The sequence below is a fragment of the Pleurodeles waltl genome, chromosome 2_2, assembly GCF_031143425.1.
Source record: "Pleurodeles waltl isolate 20211129_DDA chromosome 2_2, aPleWal1.hap1.20221129, whole genome shotgun sequence".
Lineage (NCBI taxonomy): Eukaryota > Metazoa > Chordata > Amphibia > Caudata > Salamandridae > Pleurodeles > Pleurodeles waltl.
This window is the reverse complement of record NC_090439.1, coordinates 263,026,323-263,049,007: the sequence shown is the minus strand read 5'-3', so window position 1 is coordinate 263,049,007 and position 22,685 is coordinate 263,026,323.

Below are 22,685 nucleotides of genomic sequence, written 5' to 3'. Positions count from 1 at the left end.
CTATCTTGGGTGTCATTACTGGGCCAAATGTTTGTGACTTCAGCTGTGGGAGCAAACTATTGAAATATAGCATTGCCATGCCCAGACACGGAATAGATGTCCCGTCCAAGCTTCCTCCTATTTGGGTATCGTGCTCGATCATAAAACTCCTTTTATTAGACAGAAAGCCTTTTCCTATTTGTAAAAAATGTTGTGTACTTGTACTGCTACAAAGCCTGTTTTTGTGTAATTTGCAGGCCTTTCGATCAAAAACATGTTTTGCATGTAAGGTCCTAAGGCTCCAAATATAATGTGACTCGGTAAACATGGTGGAAACAAACCTGTTTCCACTGTATTTAGATCGCGAGCTAGTAATCCGAGGACTTATTAGCCGTAAAAATCAGCAATTACACTCATTTCATTCATGTGTGCGATACAGTGTTTGCTTGTGCAATTACCACAACTAACCATCCTCATTGTATTGAGGCATGGTTTTGTTGTGCCACTGATAGTGTACAACACAGGGCACACTCAATTTTATGTACGGTTATGGTTTTCCTACATCTCTGGGACTAAAAACCAGTATGTAAGAAGTAAGATGAATTGCATCATATTTAAAAAATACTTTCAACTGTTCAGTGATGTTACAAAGTAAAACGTTTTTTGAGTTTGCATTCTATCAATTTAAAAGAACAGAAAAAGAAATGTACACGGAAATGTTCATACTTGAGAACATATTAGCATTTTGGCAGAAGAAATTTAATTTTCTGACATTTGTCAGCTTGACTTTAAAAAAGCAGTAAATGTTCATAGGAAAAAAACACCCAAGAGGCCGTTTTATTGCCTAATATCTAAAGGAACGTCTTCAATTACCTGGGGGTTCTGTAGCACTTCCACGGTCCTACTTTCAACCCTATATGTTCTGCTTTCGGGGCTGTCTTCCAGGCACAATTTCTACATTTTCTCCATGGTCTGTGGTTTGCTTCCAAAGGTTGCTTCTGCTTTCGTGTTTTACAACAAATAGTGTTTCAGGTTTTGTTTCTCTTCTCCAGAGATTTTTCATCTCCATTTCCTGGATTTCTCTAACCTATTGTCTGTCTGATGATCCCCTTAACTGGATTGTATAAGAGAGACATCTTTTACAGCTTCTAACAACTTGCCTTAGCTACCAATTCTCTGTATCCACCTCCAGTTGCTGACTTTGTTCTGTAATCTACGTCCTTCCCCACATGTGCCTTTCGGTGGCAGTACTGGGGACATTCTTCGCAAGCTATGGTGGCCTACTTGTGGCCACTACAGCTTTCTGTAGTCTTTCTGTGTTTCAGCTAGTTAGCACTTTTTGTTTTCATGGTTGTATATGCTGGCCTCATGTTCCAGTTGCTATCTTTGGTGGTTGCACAAGTCGCTTTTGTTTTATGCCCATAATGATAAGGATATGGATAAAGAGGTGGATGAGAATGTAATACTATAATTACTTACCTGTAATCCCATTACTCTTATTCAATCTTTCTTGCATAACCCTCCACTTTTGGGTGGATTTATGGCTTTGCCTGGCTGGATCTCCCATGGGGACCAGGGTTTAGACTGATTTGCATATGGCTGAGTCCAAAATGTGGTGGCATGGTAAGCAAACAAAAAACAATGGATTAAACCCATATATGTGACTGAGGGTGAATGTTTGCATTGTTCAGCAGTTCTTAAAACTACTCTAGTGGAGTGGAAAATAGTAAAGAACTCATAAGCTGATGATATGGTAAGATTACTTCTTCTTGACATGTGATGGGGTATTTACATTTATCCAGGCACCTTATATTTTGCTTCTTTTAGAATTTCCATATTTTCCAGAGGTAGGCCCATGTGTCTGACTTCAGGAGCCATGCAGTCAAATTCAAAGATTTATGAATATGTTTGATCTGGCCCTGTAGTCCGGGTAGGCAATCCAGTATTTAGTGAGATAACTCTAGGGGATTCAAATACCACCACTGTCTTGGCCGCACTGGTATTTCAGGATCATTTTCATGTGTAATTTGCACAGTTTGACAATCACTGATGATACTGAAGAAAATGGAGGAATGATGTAAACAAATAGAGCTGACCGTTGTATCAAAAGGGAATTGTCTATTAAATTTGGTTCTGGACCCTGGATATGAACCTTCTGAATTATTTGTTTGAATAGGTCGATTGATGGTGTTCCCAATTCTTTGAAGAATACTTCTCATGTTTTGTCATTGATTTTCCTTGTGATGTTTGTGAGACAAACTCTGCTTCTTCTTTTAAAGGTCTTGGGATATATACAGCACCCATTGTGATCCCACTGGCTAGAGCCCAGTGTTCAATCATTTGTGGTTGAAGGGAAAGTTGCCTTGACCTGGTTCCACCCTCTATTTTTATGTAGTGCATGAAGGTGGTATTGTCAGTTTGAATCATCATATCATTCACTTATATTGACAGAATTAAGACTTTCAATGCCAGATGTGCTGCTTTTAATTCCAGAAAATTGATTGGGTAGTTTTCTCTTTCTGGGCCCGAAGGCCTAGAATAGTTAACTGGCAGAGACAGGCTCCACAGCTGGTCAAAGCTGCATCTTTGACTAATATGTGTCCTGGAGTAATTTTTCGAAAAATGATCTACCTTTAAGAAATGTTCTTTTTGCACTACCATGCTAGTGATAATGATGCCGGCATTGTTAGCTGGAGAATATCCTCCTATTTGTCCTTTTTTGAGACCATTAATCTTTGAGACAGTGTTTTACTGGTCTCAAGAAAAGATGGACATTTACAACTGTGTAGATGCAGTATGCCACAGATCCTAGGAGGGATGCAGTTTGGGGAGCAGACAGATATTGGGTGTTCCTATTGAATAGAAAACACTCTCTACTTTGTAGGATACACACTTTCCATCATTGTGTGTAGTCTTACTCCTAAGTATATTGTACTTTGTACCAGTTGGTTTATGGATTTGTCCACATTGATCTGAAGCCTCAGCATTTGATCTTGAAAGAGATTTACTGTCTCTTGGAAGGCTTGTTTTCATTTCAAGTGAGTGCTTGCTTTTGTCATCATATTTTGGAGAAGATCCATGGGACTGATTGTAGACCAAATGGATGGATGGTATACTGATAATGATTTTCCTTAACTAAGAATATCAGGAACTTTCTGTTATGAAAAAAAATTTGAATGTGGAAATATATATCCTGTAGGTCCCTTGAACAAAGTCAACCATCCTTGTGCATACGAGACACAATTGATGTAATTATAGCATACTGAATTTTCCTTGCAGACAAATTTGTTTACCAACCTCAAGTCTAGAATAAGCCTGAATTGTTGAGGTTTGTTTCTCTTCAGAATGATAAAGATTTTTGAGTTAACTTTCTGGCACTGTTAATGTACTGGGACCTTTTCTATTGTGTGTATTAATAGTAGGACACATGATTCCTGCTTCAATTTTTGCAGTTGGTGATTTAGTGTAGGTTTTGGAGGGATATGAAGCAGATGTTTTTTGAAGCCCATCAAGACTACCTCTGATTCTGTGTATGACCTATTTGTCTGGGATGTCCAATTTCCACTCTTCCTTCTGAGACATCACAGCGCCTCCTACAGCAGTGGGTAAATGCATGAAGATGTTGTTTTTTCATTGCCTATTTCCATGGAAGCGTGCAGTCTTGGGCTTCTGATATTGTTTGTGGTATGGTTGTCTTTGACCTTGTTTGTGATATTAGTGTGATTGACTCAACCATCTCAGGGACTGAACACGCTGATAAAAATAACATATTTGTCTTGCTCGGTATTGTTACTTGAAGATTTCCTTTTTCTCCTCTAACCCATCAGCTTTCATTGTTTATACCTCATTTATTATACACACTATGTTTCATTCTGTGTGTTGGCCAGATGATCCAGAAAAAGGAAGATATGGGATCTTCTGCTGTGCATCCGGCTATAAGGAAGATTTTTCTGAATCCTACAAGTTGATTTGAGACCAGGGAGCCTTCCTTCATCATCTTATTGTTGTCTTGGTGCTGCTGTTTCAGAAGATCTGATAAAAAAGACTGAATACCATTTCCATATTTCGCCCTGGTACCTTCTAAGAAGTACAATAGCGCTGGTATTTTTTAGATGACTTTTTTAGCATGCTGTCCATCTATTTCCATGTGGAATTCATTTATTTGCCCTTCCTTTCAGGAGAAGACGTAGTTTATAGTACTGGAGATGCTTCATTTGGAATGCTGTTATGATCATTGAATCTGGTTTTCAGTCAGTCTTTAAAAAGCCTGAGTCCTGTTGTGGGGGGTCTATATGTTTTCATAAGGCGGTGTCAGGGCCTTCATTATAGAAGCCATTTGATATTTCTCTTTTGCTATTTTGAGAAGGCCTGGCACTAGTGGCAAGAGCAGTTTTGCTGTTGCTGGCCTGGTTTGTAGTGGGTACCTTGGGTACTTACACCATATACGAGGTCCAGTTATCCCTTATTAGTTAAGTAGTAGTGTTCTAGCAGCTTAGGCTGATAGAGGTAGCTATAGCAGAGAAGCTTAGGCTGAACTAGGAGACATGCAAAGCTTATACAATACCACGTATAGTTACACAGTACTTATACACAAGTAAAGACAATACACAGTGTTACCAAAAATAAACGTATTTATTTGGGTGACACAGTACCAAAAATATCTTAGAGACAATACTCCTTCTGGAGGTAAGTATTATACACAATATATACACTAGACATCAAAATTAGACAAGTAATTAGTCATAGGATAGTGCAAACAATAGGAAATGCTATAGAATGCAATGGGAGAAAATAGGTCTAGGGGCAACACAAACCATACACAAAGACAGTGGAATGCGAATAACAAATTCCCCCCTGGACAAGTGTAGTGTGTGCAGAATTGCTGAGAGAGTAAGAATACAGTAAAGGTAAGTAAATTACCCCAACCCAGAGCCCAGAAAAGAAGGAGTAAAGTACTGCAAGTTTCCTTAGGACTCACTACACCTCGTGATATGGATTATTGCAGTAACCAACCAAGTCTGCAAACAACAACTGCTGGATTCCTGGACCTGAAGACCTGTAAAAGAAGGGGACCAAGTCTAGAAATCGAAAGAAGTTTGAGGAGGGATGGAAGCCCCTGCCAACACAGAAGAGGGTGCAAAAGAAGAGTCCCCGGTTGGACGAAAACTGCAGGAATGCACCCTAGGAAGATGCCAGCGGGTTTCTGCATGATGCAAAAGATGTCCTACAACGTGAAGATGGATGCAGACATGATTTTGTGTTGGAAGCCTTGGTTACAGCAAATATGCATTTTTCATCAAAATGGCAATGGCTGGACACAGAAGGGACCTGGGGGCCTCAGCTCTGTGTAAGAAAGAAGAGGGGGCTCTCAGCACTTTAGAGGGCCCTCAGGATGCCAGACAGCACCCATGGTAGTCCCAGGACATGGGGACAAGGGAGGTACAAAACGTGGTTGGGGCAGCACAACAAAGGAAGGTCCCACGCCGCAGGAGAACAACTCAGCGACTTGAGCATCGCAGGATTGAGTGCTGGGGACCTGGGCAAGGCTGTGCATGAAGGAATTTTGCAAATAGTATTCAGAGGCCCCAGGAGGTGAAGAAGACACAGTACGCAGGGGTACCGTCACTCTGAGGGAAGGCAAGGTCTTACCTCCAAATTGCGTCAGCAGGACCTCAGGACAGTCTATTTTGATGGGGTCCACCATCTGTGTCCTTAGGAGCATGCTTGTTGCTGTGAGAGGAGTCCAAGGGTACCGGTTGTCATCTTAGAAGGTGGCTGCGTGAGCAGGGGAGTGACTCTGTCACCCCACAGGAAATTTCTTCAGTCCTTCTGGTGCAGGATGAAGACAGGGAGTCCCCAGAGTGTGCATACTATGGAAACTGTTGCAGTTGCTGGCTGGAGCTGAAGTTGCAGAAGAAAAGTATCCCTTGAGGATACTTTGTTGATGTTACCGCAGTTCCTGGAGCAGGCTGCGGTTGATCCGAGGTCAGAGGATGAAGTAGTTGTTTCAGAGGATTCCTGAGGAAACTTGCAAGCAGAATCTGAAGAGAACCCACAGGAGAGACTCTAAATATCCCTGAGAGGGTGATTGGCTACCTTAACAGGTATGGACCTATCAGGAGGGGTCTCTAACATCACCTGTTGGCACTGGACACTCAGAGCCCTCCAGAGTGCCCTCACACCTTGCTAAGCAAGATGGTTGAAGTTTGGGACACACTGGAGGAGCTCTGGGCACCACCCCTAGGGTGGTGATGGACAGGGGAGTGGTCACTCCCCTTTCCTTTGTCCAGTTTCATGCCAGAGGGTGGGACAAGGAGTCCCTGAACCGGTATAGACTGGCTTATGAAAGAAGGGCACCATCTGTGTCGTTCAAAGCATTTCCAGAGGATTGGGGAGACGACCCCTCCTTAGCCTGTAAAACCTATTTCCAAAGGGAGAGGGTGTAACACCCTGCTCTCAGAGGAAATGCCTTGTTCTGCCTTCCTGGAACTGAGCTGCTCAGACCCCAGGAGGGGAGAACTCTGTCTGTGAGGTGGCAGCAGCTGTAGCTGCAGTGCAAGCCTCAGAGAGCTGGTTTGGCAGTACTGAGGGTCCATGGTGGTGCCCCCAAGATGCATGGAATTGGCTCCCCAATACCAGATTTGGAATGGGGGGACAATTCCATGATCTTAGACACCTAACATGGCCATATTCGGAGTTACCATTGTGAAGCTACATATAGGTATTGACCTATATGTAGTGCATGCATGTAATGGCGTCCAGAAACTCACAATGTCCCGGGAAATGGCCCTGAACTATGTGGGGGTCACCTTTGCTAGTGCAAGGGTGCCCTCACACTTAGTAACTTTGCACCTAACCTTCAGCAAGTGAAGGTTAGACATATAGGTGACTTATAAGTTACTTAAGGGCAGTGAAAATGGCTGTGAAATAGTGTGTGCACTATTTCACACAGGCTGCAATGGCAGGCCCGTGGAGGGGTTTGTGTAAGCCCCTTATGGGTGGCAAAAGAAATGCTGCAGCCCATAAGGATCCCCTGGACCCCAATGCACTGGGTACCTAGGTACATATACTAGGGACTTATAAGGGGGGTCCAGCGTGCCAACTGAAATTAGTAAATGAAGTCACTAGCCTACAGTGACAAATTTAAAAGCAGAGAGAGCATAAGCACTGAGGTTCTGGTTAGCAGAGCCTCAGTGACACAGTCAAGCACTACTGACAACATACACGTTAGGCCACAAACTATGAGCTCTGGGGTCCTGGCTAGGAGGATCCCAGTGAGACAGGAAAAACACACTGACATATAGGTTTTTATCTATGAGCACTGGGGTCCTGGCTAGCAAGATCCCAGTGACACGGTAAAAACACACTGACATACACTCACAAACAGGCCAAAAGTGAGGGTAACCATGCTAGAAAGAGGCTACTTTCTCACATAACCGCCCCCCAAATGAAAGACAATAAGGTTAACCTTGGCCAGTTGAGACTTTATTGTCTAAGTGGTGATAAGTGAAGAGTAGATCTGCGATAGAGTGGTTACTCCCTTTATCATCCACTATATGGTTACTTCTCTGTGGGGATGCAAACCACCCTGTTTGGAGATTGTTACCTAACCAACAGTGCGAGTGTAAATTCTCAGAGTTCCTATTAATATGTTTTGAAGTTGGAAGTGGGATTGGTCCACTGGGCCTATGTCAAATGCAGTAAATGCTAGGCAGGAATGCTGTCTCAATAAAGCCATAGCTGGGCAAAACGTTTGTCCATATGGCTGTAAGAAAGAACAGGGCTGCTGTTTCTCTTGAGTTGGAGCAGTGTAGGGCTGCTGTCCTATAAGATCCATACTAGGACAGGGCTGCTGTCCTAATTGTGTGGAGGCAGTGCAGGGCTGCTGCACTAAAGATTCTTTGGGAGGGCTGGAGGATGCTCCATATTTACTAAAATGGTGCAATTTTGCACATCTGCATTAGTAGTTCCACAGAGAGGTAATTTTACCCCTGGGAGTCCAGCTGTGGCAGCTGATGACTCCCTTGGTACGGGTTCCACCCCAGGAGAGGTTTCTCCCGCCACAGGAATGGTATCCTTAGTGGTCGGGTGGGGGAGGGATACTTTGATACCCTTTTTATCTGTTGGTGGAGAGGGATCCTGAGATTTCAGGCCTTTTTCTCTCCTTTGCTTTTTCATTTCCCCAGAAATGAGAGGAAGCAATTCCTCAGGGATACCCAGCATGGATGCAGGGGTCTTAAACTCTACCTCAGCCCAACCTGAAGCCTCTAGGTCATTCCCTAAGAGACAATCTACAGTTATGCTAGGTGATACCACCACCTGCTTAGGGCCAGTAACTCCAACTCAACTAAGTTGAACCACAGCTAAGGGGAGAGACTGGGTGGAATTATTGACATCAGCAACTTGGTACTTCTGTCCAAGGAGGTGTTGTGCAGGTGATATCAGGTTTTTAGTCACCAAAGTGATACGGACACCTGTGTCCCTGTAGGCTTGGGCCTCAACACCATTTGTTAAGATTGACTGCCTGTACTTATCCATGTTAAGGGGACAAGCAGCCAAGGTGGCACGGCCAATGCCACCAGGTGTGACAGAAACTGTCTTGGGACGGTCTTCCCCAGTTTCTATTATGGACCCAAAAGTGAACCCAACTACACCTTTAGTTTGACTATTGCCAGTAGTCCCACCACTATTACCACTACTGCTAGGGGCACTAGAGTCTCATGTCTTAGTGGTGGTAGGCTCAGTGGCTTTACCTGAACAAGACTTATCCCCTGGCCAATGGCCTTTACCTCTACACATAGCACCAAGGCTTTTTCTGATTGAGTGAAGAATTAGAAGAAGATGAAGACGTTTTATCCCCACCCCTTGAGGAGTGTTTTGTACCCGAATAAAGGATCTCTGTGTTTACTTTTATCCCCATGTGTGTCCTACGATTTTTCACCATCTTTCTTTTTGATGTCTTTGTCACCCGTTGTATGAACTTTTCTGTTCATCCTTGTTCTGACCCACTGTCTGCCTTCTTTCCCAATTCTTGGGGAGAGTTCAGATCTGACCGCTCAAGATACTGATGCAACAAGTCAGACACACAGTTTTTTAAAATATGCTATCTCAGAATCAAGTTATACTGGCTTTCATAGTCAGTCACCTTACTGCCATTTAACCAACCTTCTAGTACCTTCACAGAACAGTCTACAAAGTCTGTCCAGTCCTATGATGACTCCTTTCTGGTCTCTCTGAACTCAAGTCTGTACTGCTCAGTGGTTAAGCCCAGACCATCTAAGAGTGCATTTTTCAGAATTTGATAGCTATCTGCATCATCCTCTCTGACAATAAAGAGTCTGTCTCTCCCCTTACCAGAGAAGGATAACAAAAGGATAGCAGCCCACTGCACATTAGGGACCCTCTAAACTTTACAGGCCCTCTGAAGTGCAGCAAACCACTTGTAAATCTCATCACCATCCATGTAAGGAGGGACTTTTGCAGATTTCTTGAGTCAAATGAAGGTTTCCTAACATTTGAATTTCTAAAACTGCTGCTGCCACCAAGGGGAACTAACCCCAAACTCTGCCTCTCTTTCCCCACAGCCATGGATTCCCTGTATAAGGCCAATGTTGCTGCATTAGCCTCAGTCTGGCGCCTCCTCTAACCTTAGCTTTCTGAGATCCCTATCTAGGGACAGGTCCTCATGGTTAGAATTGTGGGATGCCTCTGAAACAGAGGTAACATGAGAGTGTGCAGAGGTAGTTCTATGGAGCCACTCTAGTGACCTGACCTCTAGGTGTGAAGGGAGCACTACTTGTGTGTTAACCCTTCCCACTACCAGTTGTACTAAGTGGCTTATTGACAAATAGATCTGTGGAAGTATCCTCCCCAGGATTGGCCGTTTGCTCCTCTGAGCCTTCTTGGTTGGAATCATCCTCTACCATTTCCCCTGACAAAACACACTGCCATATAGGTTTTTATCTATGAGCACTGGGGTGCTGCCTAGCAGGATCCCAGTGACACAGTAAAATACACTGATACTCACTTACACACAGGCCAAAAGTGGGGGTAACCATGCTAGAAAGGGGCTACTTTCTCACAGGCTCTGTGCACTGCACCTGTCTTAAAAAGTCCAAATTACTAAAAAGAATAATTGTCCAGCCAGATGCTTCTGAACTGGGGGTTGGGGCAGTGTTATCACAACTTAACTCAGAGAGCCAGGATCAACCTCTTGCTTTCATCAGCACGAGGTGGACCCCTACAGAAAAGTGTTGGTCTGCCATATAGATGGAGGCCTTTGCTGTGGCCTGGGCCTTGAAGAAGTTGAGACCCTACTTGTTTGCGACTCACTTCATTGTTCAAACAGACCACAAACCTCTATTATGGCTTAAACAAATGAAAGGTGAAAACCCAAAATTGTTGAGGTGGTCCATTTCCCTACAGGGGATGGACTTTACAGTAGAACATAGACCTGGGAGTACCCACTCCAATGCAAATAGACTCCCCAGATATTTCCACTTAGACAATGAGGACTCATCTAGGCAAGGTTAGCCTTATTGACCCTTGTTTGGGGGGTGTTGTGTAGGAAAGTACCATCTTTCTTGGCATGTTACCCCCAATTTTACCTGTATGTCAGTATGGTTTTGCCTCTCTCGCTGGGATCCTGCTGGTTAGGACCCCAGTGCTCATAGTTTGTAGCCTAATGTGTGTGTTGTCAGTGGTGCTTAACTGTGTCACTGAGGCTCTGCTAACCAGAACCTCAGTGCTCATGCTCTCTCTGCTTCTAAATTTGTCACTATAGACTAGTAACTTCATTTACCAATTCAAATTGGCACAATTGAACCCCCCTTCTAAGTCTCTAGTACATGGTCCCTAGGTACACAGGGCATTGGGGTTCCAGGAGGTCCTTATGAGCTGCAGCATTGCTTTTGCCACCCATAAGGAGCTCAGACAAACCCTTTCACAGGACTGCCACTGCTGCCTGTATGAAATAGTGCACACACTATTCCACAGCCATTTCCACTGCACTTCAGTATCTTATAAGTCACCTATATGTGTAACCTTTATTTACTGAAGGCTAGGTGCAAAGATACTAAGTGTGAGGGCACCCTTGCACTATCAAAATGCCCCCACGCTGTCCAGGGCCAAATCCCCGGACTTCGTGAGCGCGGGGACACCATTACATGTGTGTACTACATATAGATCAATACCTACATGTACCTTCACAATGGTAACTCCGAATATGGCCATGTAATGTGTCTAAGATCATGGAATTGTCCCCCCAAACCAAATATGTTATTAGGAGGCCAGTTCCATGCATCCTGGGGGCTCTACCATGGATCCTCAGTACTGCCAAACCAGCTCTCTGATGCTTGCACTGCAGGTACAGCTGCTGCCACCTCACAGACAGGGATCTGCACTCCTGGGGTCTGAGCAGCTCAGTCCCAGGAAGGCAGAACAAAGCATTTCCTTTGGGAGGAGGGTGTTACACCCTCTCCCTTCGGAATTAGGTTTTACAGGCTTGGGAGGGGTAGCCTTCCAGAGCCTCTGGAAATGCTTTGAAGGGCACAGATGGTGCTCTCCTTGCATAAACCAGTCTACACCGGTTCAGGGACCCCCCAGTCCCTGATGTGGTGTGAAACTGGACAAAGGAAAAGGGAGTGATTACTCCCCTGTCCATCACAACGCCATGGGTGGTGCCCAGAGCTCCTCCAGTGTGTCCCAGACTTCAGCCATCTTGTTTGCCTAGGTGTGGAGACACTCTGGAGGCCTCTGAGTGGCCAGTGCCAGCAGACGTCAGAGACCCCTCCTGATAGGTCCATACATGGTTAGGTAGCCAAACCCCCTCTTAGGGCTACTTATGGTCTCTCCTGTGGATTTCTCTTCAGATTCTGCTTGCAAGTTTCCATCAGAACCCTCTGCAACTACTACTTCATCCTCTCACCTCGGATTGACTGCAGACTGCTCCAGGAACCGCTGTAACTGCAACAAAGTATGCAGAAGGGCTACTTCGACTCTGCAACTTCATCTCCAGCCAACAACTGAAACAGTTTCCATGGTGTGTATGCTCTGGGGACTCCCTTTCTTCATCCTGCACCAGAAGGACCAAAGAAATCTCCTGCGCAGTGACGGAGTCACTTCCCTGCTCCAGCAGGCACCTTCTAAGATGACAACCAGTTCTCTTGGACTCTTCTGCTGGCGACGAGCGTGCTCCTTGGAACACAGGTGGTGGACTCCTTCGACACAGACTGTCCTAAGGTCATGTTGTCCAAATTTGTAGGAAGTAAGAGCTTGCCTTCCCCGTTTACGACAGTCCCCCTCTGCACCAAGTCATCTCCCCCTCCTGAAGCCTCTGTGCACTATTTGCAAGAATCCTTCATGCACCGCCTGGCCCAGGTCCCCAGCACTCTATCCTGCGACGCTCAAATCGCGGAGTTGTTCTCCAGTGGCGTGGGACCTTCTTTTTAGTACTGTAACAACAGCAATTTGTACCTTCTTTGTCCCCATGTCCTAGGACCTCCGTGGGTGCTGCCTGGCCATCTGTGGGTTCGCTTTAGTGTTGGGAGCCCCCTCTACCTCATCAGTGTGAGTTGAGGCCCCCAGGTCCCTCCTGGGTCCAGGCATATCCATTTTGACACAATCCGCAACATTGCTTGAACAAAGGCTTGTTGGATGAATCCAGCACCGAAACTCACCTGCATCCAAAATCTCTCCGTGGGACATCAATTGCGTCATGCAGGAACCAGCAGCCATCTTCCTTTGGTGCATTTCTGCAGTCTTCGTCCAACAGGTGACTCTACTTTTGCACCCTCTTCTAGGTTGGCAGGGGCTCCTGTCCTTGCTGGAACTTCTTCTGACTTCTCAACTTGGTTTCCTCTCTTTGCAGGTCTTCAGGTCAAGGAATACCCCATTTGTTGTTTGCAGTCTTGCTTGGTTCTTGCAATAACTCTAATCACGACTTGTAGTGTGTCCTAAGGAAACTTGCATTCTTTACTCCTACTTTCCTGGGCTTTGGGGTGGGGTATTTTACTCACCTTTGTGGTTTTCTGACTCTCCCAGCGATTCTCTACATATTACACTTGTCTAGGGGGGAATTTGTGATTCACATTCCACTTTCTTAGTATATGGTTTGTGTTGCCCCTAGACCTATTTCTTCCTATTGCATTCTATAGTATTTTCTATTATTTGCACTATCCTATGACTAATGACTCACCTTATTTTGGTGTCTAGTGTATATTTTGTATAAAATACTTACCTCTAGAAGGAGTATTGCCTCTAAGATATTTTTGGCCTTGTGTCCCTAAAATATACTACCTTTATTTTTGGTAACACTGAGTATTGTCTTTTATTGTGCATAAGTAATGTGTAACTATAGTGGTATTGCAGGAGCATGTCTCCTAGCTGAGCCTAAGCTGCTCTGCTACAGCTACCTCTATCAGCCTAAGCTGCTAGAACACTACTGCATTTCACTAATAAGGGATAACTGGACCTGGTATAAGGTGTAAGTGCCTAAGGTACCCACTACAAACCAGGCCAGCCTCCTACACATTTGCAGTGATATGTTCGTGTTTGAAAGTACTAAGTGAACATGTGTTGATCCTGGGACAGACACCCACTTGGGTTGGACAGATCTTGTACAAAACAACTTGCACTCTGATAGTATGGAAGATTAGAGGATTCTATCAGAACCTTTTCTGTGTGATGGTGCCATCTAGGCAATCTGTGCCACTTAACTTGCTTAATCACATGTATGTCAAGCCCTAGCATACTGTTCTTCCTTCACATTAGCTAAATCTTAAAGTTTTGGACAGGGGAGGTAGCTGTTCATGTATCTCCTCACAGTTGAACATTTTGTTAGCACACCACTGAATGGTGAAGGTGTCATTGCACCAGATATTACCACAGTATCATGTAATGTTCATATGGCCTCAAATGTTGTTACTGCCATGATGTAGACTATTGGTGTTATTGATCAAGGGTTCCTGTTGTGAGGGCAGGAAGTATGGCTCCAACTGAGATCATGCATCAGTGACAGTTTGACATTACTTGTTTGAAATGTGAGTTGCACATGTCTATTTCAATGACTATAGCGGAGATAAACGCACATTTGTAACTTATACACACACATGTGGGTATGATGTGAATAGAAGAAAATGCCATTTACAAACACTATACCTTCCTGAGCAAATAGGTGGAGTTGGGGACCTGTTTTTTGGAGAAAAACAACATACATTGATAGAAAGCAAGGGACTGAGCATATGCAAGGGGTGATTCATGGGAAACAACACACAATCTGACTAAACATATTGGGCATTGTTAACAGGAGGGATACAACCAAGATGCTAGTATTTGGTATGAAACAAGAGATTTAGTGGAGTCAAGTTAAGATATATCTGTTTTGCTAAAGGTGTTGAAGCATTCTAAACATTAAGGGCAGGCCTCCATTTGTGATTGTTGAGACATTGCCAAGTGTAGCTTACCATTTTCCTCTCCACCAGGGATTCCAGTCAAGCCTTGAGGATATACGATCTGCAAGACCTTCTCTTCCCAGGGTAGGAGTTGTAATGGGGGAGGGGAAACTAGCACCAGTAGTCTGGGCCTCCAGGTGACACTTGGAGGCCAACGAATGGACTCTCCCCCGCAGGTCATTCCACTGATTCCTTGTCTCCTCCTGTGTGTGCCGATTGTTGGATACAGTGTTCGCTCTGCCAACTATTCTGGACCACCCTTGCCACTTCTGGGATATGGTTGTAGTTTGTACTTAGGCTCCAAATAATTGGGACTCTAATCCTATCATTTTAGCTGTGGGATGCAGCCTACACGACAGAGTAGACTCTGTCATGGCAGTCTTCAGCTCAGCCCCAGCACATCTAATTACAGCGGGTGGAAGACCGTCAACTTGGCAGTCTTTCCGGGTCTGCGCCAAACGAGGCTTGGTAGTGCGATCGTCAAGATCTAACTCAGGCCCTAAGTTAGGCAGGTAAAACTTTCCACCTGACCAAACCTGGTCTCGGTTTCCAATCCACGCTCGATCGTTGTTGTCCTTAACTGTTGACTTTGATTTGGTCTAGAGTGACCAGATACTCAGGACTGGCGTTTTGCACTTTTTGGTGCAAAGAAATAACTCAAACTTTGAAATATATAGCTTCTCTGGTTCCCTGCTTCCAATTTTGTCATTGTGTTGACTATTTGCTCATTAATATTATCTCTACAATTATAAATTGTGGGGTGTGATTGTTTTGTGTTGTATTTTCTTCTTTTTAACTGGGTTGGATACTAATAAATGCTTTACACATCCTTCATTAGGCCTGTCTTCTCTGTGCTACAGCTTCCAAAGGGTGAGCCCTGGTTTAAATTATTGATACCTACCTAGATCTAGTAAGCAATTTATCCATTATTACTACTTCAACTAATAATCCACCTTCTCACAGGCATCCTGAGACAACAGTGTTTCACCTCCATAATGTCTAAATCAAACATGTTACTCTCCATTTAATAATACATTCACATTTCCCTTCCGACCTCATTATATTGCCTTTATATTTAATCACTGAAGTAAAATCATTCCCACAGAATGCACAAGTATGTATCCATACAGCTTAACACCTTAAAGTGCATGCACATAATCACAAAATAGAACTCTTTTCTTCCTCCTACCATGTTTAGCATCCACCACATGCAGGGTAGTGACTCATGCAGCGTGGTGACCTCTGATTGAATGGTGGAGATCTCCTTTTTCAGGATGGACTTCTCTACTCACTGTTAAAAGGATGAAGGACCAGATGTTTCATAATCCCATTTTGCATTTCCTAAATAGCAAATTTCAAGAAATCGCTGTTGGTATGTAACAAAATAGAGATTCCTACAGAATCGCAGTCGCTATTAGGGATTGTGACTCCATTAATTCCTATGGGCCTGAAAACCGATAGTTGCAAATGGTTCAGCATTTCCTAATTTGCGATTTCCGAGAAGGAAATAATAATCATTGGTGATGAAGAGCTCCAGAGCTGCAGCAGGGCAAAACTGATTTTCAGGAAGAGTTGTGGTTAGACATCAAGGCTTGACTCTCAACAACGGGTCAGTCAACTTATGGAGCTTTTTACCAAAAAAATTCAAATGATTCTAAACTTCTGGAGATTTTTCCAGAAGGTTATTATGGGGTCTTGATGGGTCCACACAAAGGTTCCAGAATCTCTGAGTTGCTCCTTGGAGAGTTGGGACTAAAATTGCTACAGTGCACCTGGTCAAGTCCTTAAAAGTCCACAGGGCACTGGTTAGCTGGGCTCATCCTGCTGGAGTTGGTGCAGGTGACTTCTTAAAGCTCTTTCATATCTGTTGCTTTTTGGGAGTCATTAAAACAAGGCAAAGTCTTTTTTTGCACAGCTCTACTATATACTAGGTACTGACAGGTAGGCTGTCAGAGACATTTGTAATTATGCCTAATTACCATATACCTTTAAAACAGAACACTGGCTCTGGGTAGCAGAGCCCAAGGCACAGTCAGAGTCAGAACACTCCAGTATCAGTCACAAATGGGGACAAAAATTGGAGGGGCACAGCAAAAAGCCCTGTTTTCTCACAACACCACTGCAGTGTATCTCATTCCACTGTAAGCTTGGTACTACACTCTACCCTATTGAACTCTACCTTATTTGACTCTGAACCACTCCACTGTATGCCACTCCATTGTACACTACTCCACCGTATGCTATTAGAGTATGTTATTTCACCGTACCCTACTCTGCTGTATGCCAGTCTATACCATTGCACTGTACACCCCTCCAGTCTAAGCTTCCTATTACACTCAATACCACTGCACTACACCTTTTTACAACCCTATGCCACTCCACTAAATCCTACTTTACTGTACACTACTCTATTAAACACTATTACAGTTTAAGCTACTACAGTATACACTACTCTACTCTATGCCACTCCACTGTATTCTACTCCAGTATATACTATTCCAATGTATGCCTCTACAATGTGCATCTCTCTACTGTAAGCTACTCAATTATATGCTATTTTAGTGTATGTAGTGTATGCCCATGTCCTTTAGGAAACTCCACTGTATGTTTTTCTATTGTACATCACTTCGGTGTATGACACTCCATGACACTCCACTGCACGCTAATCCTCTCAATGCCTTTCCACTATACCTCACTCTACTGTATTGTACTACATTGTACCTCACTCTACAGTATGCCGATTTACAGTTTGCCACTCCACAGTGCTCTACTGTATGCTAATGTACTCTACATTAATCCACTCTTCAGCACTACACTGTACCGGACTCCACTATATGCTATTCCACTGTACACGACTCTAATGTATGGCACTCTACTATATTTCACTCCATTGTACAGTATTCCACTCTACACAACTACACTGTACACCATTCAGCTCTATATTTTTCAACTCTATGCCCCTCCACTCTACTCCAGTCCAATCTATACTACTCCACTAAGCACTATTATAACTGTGATCTACTCCACTGTACCCTACTCCAGTCCACACCACTTCACTCTACTGCACTCTACCCAACTTCACTGCATACTATTGGAATGTATGCTACTGGAGTGTACACCACTACACTGTAAGCTACTGCAGTGTATGCTTTTTAACTGTATGGCTGTCCACTGTATGGAACTCCCCTATATGCTACTCCACTCTATGCTTTTCTACTATATGCCACACAACTGTACAGCACATCAGTGCATGGAAATCCACTCTACCCCATTCCACTCTATGCCACTCAACTGTATGCTAGAACACTCTACCTCACTCTACTATACATCACTTCACTCTATGCCACTCTACTGTATAGCACTCCACTTTATAATATTCAGCTGCATCTATGCCACTCCACTCTATCCCATCCCACTCTACACTACTCCACTATACACTTTTACACTGTTAGCTACTCTACTGTACACCACTTTAGTGTATGCTGGTACACTGTATCTCACTCTACTATACACCTCTTCACTCTATTCCATGGCACACTATTGTACAGTAATCCACTGCACAACACTTTACGGTATTCCACTCTATATAACTCCACTCTACTCTATGCTATTCCATTGTATGGCTCAACAATGTAGTGCCTCTGCCTGAGACAATTCACAGGAACCTGGAAGCCAGTTGATGGAATACTCATTTGAGGAGGAAGGCTGGAATGCTGCTGGCCTCTGAACACCCGAAGTTGATAGAACAGAAGCAGGTGTTGTGCTGCCAGATGTAGCAGATGATTCTTGGCAGACTTCCAGCAGTTCCTACTGGCGTCTTCTTTCACCCTGCAGTAAACTGGTGGCATGCAGGGCACTGAGGTGTTTTTGCATGCCAGTGGTACAGAGGGAATATTGTGGCTCTGTGCCCCAAGAAATTACTTTCTTGCACAAGCAACAATTTGCCTAATGGAAATTCACTTTCTTCTTCCCAGGTGGATGAGAGAGCTGCCAGATAATAGATTCTTTTAAATTTCTGCATTGCTCTAACTCCTGCTCATCCAAATTGAACTTCTTCTCTTCTCCCTCCAAAGGATCTGTAGCAGCAGCAACAGGTTGAAGTCTTTCAGCCCTATAAGGGAACTCCGGAACAACAACACCCGAAAATTCAGCAGCACTGGAAAGTTGCTCTACAGCTGCGCACCATATGAGAACAAAGAGAAAAAAGTACAAAGCTTCTTATTGGTTGGCAAAATCTTCTTATTAGCCTATTAGATTTAATGTTACATTTGTGGAGTACCATGGTACTACAGAGTGAGTACCACAGTACCTGAGCACTTAAAAAAAAAGACCTAAACATGCCAACTGACTCTAAACTATAAGGCTTGGCCACAAACACTATTTTTTATATTAGTAGCACTAACCTTCTATTATTCATAAAGCTTTTACAGTACAACACCTGATTTCATTATTGGGCTTCCTCATTGTAGCCCAAGGGAAGCCTTAAAAAAAATATCAAAACATAAAGAAAATATTTCACACATGTATGAAAATCGCAAATTTGAATCTATAAATAACAAAAACCCAAACATTCTAAACAAATGTAGGTTATATATTGGATATAGTTAGGGACTTCCCTATAACAAGATTTTTAAACTGCACAAACATTAGAAATATCATAGTTATAGTTTCTAGTATAGTTTACCAACTACTGTAGTACTTTGTTACATTATGTATTCTACACTTTACATTAACATATTACTTATTAACATCACAAAAACATTCAAATACCTGTAACTCTCCATGCTCTACATAGTAAGTGTAGAAATGTTTAGCATACATTTTTATATTTTTTCTATTGTCTTAATGATGCTGTCAAACCCCCTTTTTTCATCAAGCAAACATTCAAATAACTATAACTATAACATCTATTAATTTCAACATTAAAAAAGGAGTTTGATAGCAGCATTAAGACAACAGTAACAATATAAAAATGTATGGACTCAGTTTGGCTGACTATTGGGATGTTTGAAGTAAAACAACAGCCATTACTGTTTACTGTGGAAAATTCAAGGTGTTGTGGAAATGAAATAAAAAAGCTATAGAAGGGGACAGCAGAAGAGCATGTTGTTCCTCGAGAGTTAGTGAGGAAGTGTCTAAGGGATAACTACTGTGAACATTGTGAATGTATATTGTTTTTAACTAATTTTTACAATCTTGCTGGACCCTCGTGTGAAGAGTAAAAAGGAGTAGATGAGTTCAAAATACATTCTATTAGTACGAATGGAGATTTGGGTGCTTGTTTTATAGAGAAAGTGTGTAACAGATAAATACTGTGATGAGTAGATGGTTAATTCTTATTTTAAGAAATGTTACATTCTCGTGAGTCACTCATAAGAATTGCATGGAACTTTACTGGGCCTGCCTTATGGTGATTATGATCCTGCAAGAGCCTCAGGGGTTCATATGGGGGAAAGTTAAAGCAAAGGACCAAATTTGAACCAGTGGTTACCATTCTTATAGCATGGTTGAAGAAATGCGGTGATGTGATTGACCGCAGAACCTGCATTAACTCAGTTTGTTCTTGGTGCTTTGAAGGAGAAGGAGGCCTGTTAGAGTTGTGATAAGTAGAAGTGTTTCATCTGCATTTTGAAAGAACTTAAAGTTCAGGTATTTATTGTTATATTTTATAAACTTTTTGTTGTGAAGTGTCAGTAAGTATACTAGTGTTGATGAACGTATCCTACATTATATTTACAGAGTGAGAAGCTGTTTGGGGAGATGTGTTTGTGTTGGTATGGCTTTTGAGAGGTACACATGATAAGGTAGAGAGATGTTATTAGGTTTTGCAGATTGTGTAAAAAGATGAAGTTTTACAACTGTTTATAATTGTCATTAAAAGATGTACTCTTTCTTAAGTTATAAAGCAAAGGATGTAATACTCCAAGCTCTTCTGGACCTCATTATATATATAGCTTAGCACTATGAGATTTTTTAGTAGATTAAACCACTTTGGTGAGTGTTAGCAAAGGTGTATCAAGATGATTGTGTTACTTTAAAAACTGTTATGGAAGCAGAGTTGATGGCATGTTATAATTTAATTGCAAGATCACAAAATATAATGATGGATGGAATGATGAAACCTTTCAAACAATCACCCACGGTCACACATCTGGGTGTAATCCATTGTTATTTTGCTTGCCACATCACCCCAGTTCAGACCCAGCTATCTGATGCAAATCAGTCTTGACCTGCTCCCAATGGGAGCAGTCCAGCCCAAAATGCCAAGCCAGGCTTTCCCTGGACAAGATTCAAGCATCCTGGGACTGGTTTCAGGGAATCAGCCTTCATCAGCCAGGCTGGCTTGAATCCAGTGGTGCAGCAAGCAAGTGACCCACGTCTGGGCATACCCTAGCCACTTAGGCACACAAGCCAATATCACAATGTTGACATTTTTCAAACACTCACCCCCAGTCACAGATTTGGGTTTAACCCATCATTATTTTGCTTGCCATGTCACCCCAGTTCGGACTCAGCTATAAGCAAATCAGTCTTGACTCTGCTCCCAATAGGAGTAGTCCAGCACGAACTGCAAAGCCAGATCTTCCCTGGAAAGGATTCAAGCATTCTGGGCCCGGTTTCAGGGTATCACCATTCATCAGCCAGGCTAGCTTGAATCCAGTGGCACAACAAGCAAGGGACCCATGTCTGGGTATACCCTAGCCACTTAGGGTGCACAAGGCAATATCACAAAATAAAATAATGGACAGAGTGTTGAAACTTTTCAAACACTCACCCCCTGTCACAGATCTGGGTTTAATCCATCATTATTTTTCTTGCCGTATCACCTCAGTTCAGACCCAGCTAAATCAGCAATCAGTCTTGACCCTGCTGCCGATGGGAGCAGTCCAGCCCGAACTGCCAAACCAGGTCTTCCCTGGACAGAATTCAAGCATCCTGGGCCCGGTTTCAGGGTATCACACTTTATAAGCCAGGCAAGCTTGAATCCAGTGGCAAACATATCAGAATAGACTGGTTGAGGGTGTGGTATTTCTCAGGAGAAAGAAAACAAGTTATTGGTGCACTAGACATAAATAAATTATTCTAGGTGAAAAATGTAGAAAAGCATAGACAAGATGGTGACATATCACTGTTATGCAATATTGATCATTATATAATTTGTAATTTTTTTGCTATTGTGTCTTTTTTAGGAGAAAATTGAAACTTATGTCTGATGAAACATTTATCTGCATAAAAAAGCAATAAAAGGAGCCTTTTTAACACAAGCAGGATGACTGTGCTGTTCCGGAATAACTACCCCTTCAGGCACAGTGCATTCAGGTTCAAAGGATGTGGCAGTGACTGGACAATTGTGAAGTTCAGCAGCATGAGCTAGGCATTGTGAACCTGTAGATATAATGCTTTGCTGAAACTTTCTTGCCACGTAGGCCCTCATTATGAGCCTGACGGTTGGCGATAAAGTGGCGGTAATACCGCCAACAGGCTGGTGCTAAGTACCACCAAATTATGACCATGGTGGTAATATCTCAGAAAGACACCCAATGTACCACACCGACCGCCGGGGGGAACCAACAGTCACCAAGGCGGTAGCCGCCTACAGCCAGGCAGAAGACAAAGTACCACCCACCTTATTATGACGTGCCAAACTGCCCCCTTTTCCGGGGCGGTACCAACGCCATCAAAAGGCTGGAGGAAACAGAACACAGAAGTGAAAGGACTCACCATTGGAGACAGAGGGAAGAACCACGCCCCCATTGAACCCGACCTGCACGTCTTCCCGATGATCTTCTACGTCATGATCCACCACGAACACCAACGCCGGCAAAGATGACAACAGTGAGTACAGCCGCATAGCACACAAGTGAGGGGGGGAGAAAAAGGAGAGTGACACACACACGCACAACACATATTCCATACACACACACCATACACACAAACAGCTGCACAAGAAAAACAATGTATCCCTGTGAATTGGCTGAATAATGCAAGGATAACGGGAATTGACTAAAGTGATTGTAATAAGATCAACATCAAAAGGAATTATTTGATTTGGCAATGCAACAGATATGTACAAATGTACATGAAAGGGACACTGCGCAGTCCTCAGTTCACAGTGGCCACATGGCCACAGGGCAAAGTCCAAGGCCCCACTCGTACCCTGCACCAATACGGAGAGAACACTGCAGGGGTATCAGTTGGCAAAGAGGCAGGCACCTCAGGGGGAAAGGGGTGCCTCAGCCGGATGTGGAAACAAGA